The 4145-nt window shown below is 30.7% G+C and overlaps 1 long non-coding RNA gene across 1 annotated transcript; it reads right to left on the bottom strand.

Moving 5' to 3' along the window:
• Positions 1 to 2299: 2299 nt before the first annotated feature.
• LOC127120616 (uncharacterized) lies at positions 2300 to 3876 on the bottom strand. The gene is made up of 2 exons (XR_007803229.1): positions 3176 to 3876; positions 2300 to 2600 (listed from the first exon to the last, which is right to left on the bottom strand). It is a non-coding gene; the product is annotated as an uncharacterized LOC127120616 (long non-coding RNA).
• Between the last annotated feature and the right edge of the window lie 269 nt (positions 3877 to 4145).

Below are 4145 nucleotides of genomic sequence, written 5' to 3'. Positions count from 1 at the left end.
TTAATTATTAAAATTAATTAATTTAAACAAATCTCGATTAATTAATTAACTTATTAAAAAATGATAGAAACAAGTGAACCGCAATGTGCTCAAACCGGTTAGAGCGAAATGACAATATGATTTTCATTTTTCTTGATAATTATTATTCAATTTATTGTCTAGAGAGGATTGGAGAGAGTTCTTTTATTTTCATTTTTCTTGATAATTATTATTCAATTTATTTCTAAATTCTTATTGGATAATAAAATGCACATGGATTGTGAACTTAGACCCTTGATTAATTTGAATCAACGATTCAGATTGAATCAAAGAAGCACACCAACAAACACACACTATTTAAATAAATCAAAATGCATATAATGCCTTTTTTAGATGACTTAATCGATTTAAAACAATTTTAGTCAATTGAGTCAAATAAAATTCACAACTTTTTAAATAATCATGATAAAATTAAAATAATAACATGGAAAATTTTATTTATTTAATCTGACTATTTTGACGAAAGAACAAAATTAAAATGACTAAAAATGAATAAAAGTCGGGCAAAAATTTGCTCGAAAAATTAAATCGGATGCATGAAAATGATCAGTGCAAAATATACTTATTGAAAAAATACAACGTTTCTTTAAATTTTGAAATAAATTTTCATCGATTGAAAGACTTAGACGAATTAAAATGCAGCTGAACAAGTTGCCGAAAAATATTACGAGCACACCAGGCTAAACTACGCGAACTGTAGATTAATAATACTGACGTCTGTGAGTTTAATTTCGAAACTTTTTATCCGCTGATTTTGTACGTACTTGAGGAATGATTTAACCAAATTATTTGTATTTTCAAGAATTTATTCCGACTAATATTTTAGATATTATTAATGATGAAATGCATGTTTTGCTGTACAATTAATGCAAATTGAAATAAAAATCGAATTTAAAACGCCCGGACAAAATTGGGGTATGACATCCACTATCATACCCCAATTTCCCCCTCAATCAATAAATCAATGCATTCATAAGACATTTGCATCATCTGCTATCATAACATGCATTTCTTTCCACATATCGCTTAAAATGTCGAACAGAATAAAATTTCGATTCTACAGATAATCTGGTTGAATCGTTTCTTAATTGCGCATAAAGTTAGCGGGCAAAAAAATATCAAGATTGGATTTGCAGCTGTCATACCCCAAAATTCACCATACCCTTCACAAGGAATGTATAGATCATTAACCCAAAACATTTGCATATCATCATAAGCGTCCATTTCATTTGCACAAGCATGGTTCAACACAAGGAGACATGTGACTTGGATTCATGGTTATGTGCTTGCACCTAGTGGGTACTAGGGTTCATCAGCAACTTGAGGCGAATTAGTCAATCAAATCCTACTCTCTTGGTTTATGACATTGGTGGATTCATTTGCATGGTAAATCACTTATTTTTGAGGCATTTGATCAAGCGTGATCATGCCTTGATCATCAGGGTTTGACACATATCTTGTTAACCAGGTATCCACTTAGTTTCATACTTCACTTCACTCTTGGATCGATGTTCATTTAAAATCAATCATTTGATTCTTGGTTCCATGTGTCTTGATGCATTAATTCATTAGCACGTCCATTCATTTCCTGTGGCCATGGTCCATTGTCACTCAATGTCATTCATTCATTATAATACATGTTGTGATAGTCCATATCATCATTTGGTTCCTTCATTTGTTGTCTTAGGTTTTGCATTTCATGTGGTTCAATCCATATTAGGACATGGTATTTTTCATAAGCATAAGGAGTTTTATCCAAATATAAGTCATTTAGTTTGCTTGACTCACAAGCCTTGCTATCAACTGAGTTCATTAATCCACTGCATGTTGTTATTACATTCATCATTGTGTCATAATATTTTTCTAAATTGATTTTAACTTCAAGTTGATGTTAACTTCAAATTAATTTTTGAAGTTTAAATTGATTTTGGAGGTTAAAATTTACTTTTGAAATTTAGATTAAGTTTGGAAGTCATTTCATCATTTTTAGCAAATTAATTTTAGAAAAAACATTAATCTTTTAATTTCAAATTAATTTTAGCATTCAAATTAATTTTTAGAATTTTTATTTTTTTACTAGTGGACCATTATTATTAATTTAGAGTTGGTCTATCATTCATTTTTATGTTAAAAACTCAGCATAAAAAAATCACATTTCTTTAAGTCCAAAGAGTTAGCCCATTCATCATTTTTGTTTTATAATAAAATTTCAGCATGGGCCTATGATTCAATATCCATACCACAAATCCTTTTATCCACATATTCAAATAGCCAATTTGTAATTCAATTATCCATATCCCAATGTCCATTTATCCAATTCTAATGCAATTTTAATATCCAACCCCATTTACCATTATCAATATCCATTATCCAAAACAATTAACCATCCCACATCCGTACCAGTATCCAAGCGCAGGACAAATCTAAAACAAACGCACGGCAAGCCAATTCAATCCTCACCGCAAGTCAAACGCAAACGGAAACGCAATGAAACGCGGCAGAAGTAAAATGCAGCAATAGCAGAAGCAAAACGCAAGTCCATGAAGCCAACCAAAATGCAGCTGAAACGCGTTGCAGCAAGGAAATAAGACGCAACACAATTCAAAACGCAAACGACGTAAATGATTCAAAACACACATTTAAGGGCCCGTTTGTTTTGGCTTTTTTTTAAAATGATTTTTATAGTGTTACATATTTTAGTGTAAAAAAAATTTACAAAGAAACTTTTCATAAAAGCTTCAAATGAGAATTTGGTTCGAATAGTTATTCTTAAAATGTTATTTTAGGTATTTCATCATTTTATCGAAACTTTTTTTGGATATCAAATTTTCAAAAAATCACTTAATTTTGAAGCTATTTCAAATAACTTTCCATAAAAATCATTTTTAAGATACAACTTTTTAAAAAAATTGTGATTTCGACTATGTTTTGATCTTTAATAATGTATATTTATGTTATAGAATAAACAATTCAATCTTTTAATTTATAAAAAACAAATTTAGAAAAATTTATAATATTTTGAAAAACATTTTTGTAGAATCCATTTTCAAAAATACAAAGAAAAAATTCATTTTTTTAAAGCTAAAACAAACTGGCCCTTAATCTAGTACTCAAAGCTATAAATCCATAAGCTCACGGTGAAGTCTTCTTGGCCATTTTTTTTGCAGAATCTCTTTCCCCCCCTCTTTCTTTTTCAATTCTTTGAGAGAACCACCATTGGAACTTCTTCTTCAATCTTCCATAATTCTCACTTCATCCTCTTCAATCTTCCTGAACCATCCCCTACAAATCGAACCGCACCATACATCATCTTGTTTTCAATTCCATAAGTCATCTGCAGCGCAACTCAATATCACACACAAACCTCACCAATTTTCACATAACTCACTACAATACACATATAGAAGAAGAAGATCGAAGTGGACGAAGCGAAGAAGGAAAGAGGAGAGAAATACATCACCTGAGCCACCGTGTCAAAACGTGAATCTGGTAGGTCATCCATCTCTTCCACTTCTTTCATTTCACGCGCAAGAACAAGTATAACAAATTCAATTTCGATGATTTCGTTTTGATGTTGAGCTTCCATGCGGATTTGGTTATCGTTCTCGGTTCTTCGATGGAGGGTGGAATCAAGTTCTTAAGTTTTTCCTCAGTGATTAAGAAGTTGTTTGCACACGTTGATGTTGAGCGTGAGTGTTTCTGTGTTGACTGGGGATTTTGACATGAGGGGAATGTAGCTTTGGTGTGTGTGTTAGGATGGTGAACTCGAGTTGGTTATTGGAAGCTTGGGCTCAGGCCCAAACAATTTTTTTAACACCACCCTTCAATCCATTAATTAACCCCCAGGTCCATTGTTTTTCTTTCTTTCTTTTAATTCTTTCTTAAACCATGATTAAGGTCTTTAAATTATTTTTAATTTCGTTTAAATTATGTTGTTAATCTTAGTGCTGATAAGAAATTGTTAATCCATGTTAGAATTAGTTTTTTGGAATCTTAGGATATTATAGATTAATTAGATTAATATTTGGTTTAGGATTAGATTAATTAAATTAATTTTAGAACTTATTTTAGATATTGTTTTAAAATGTTGATTTTAGAAATAATTT

This window comes from Lathyrus oleraceus, chromosome 2 (genome assembly GCF_024323335.1).
Source record: "Lathyrus oleraceus cultivar Zhongwan6 chromosome 2, CAAS_Psat_ZW6_1.0, whole genome shotgun sequence".
NCBI classification, from domain to species: Eukaryota; Viridiplantae; Streptophyta; class Magnoliopsida; order Fabales; family Fabaceae; genus Lathyrus; species Lathyrus oleraceus.
This window is presented reverse-complemented; position numbering and strand designations above follow the sequence as displayed.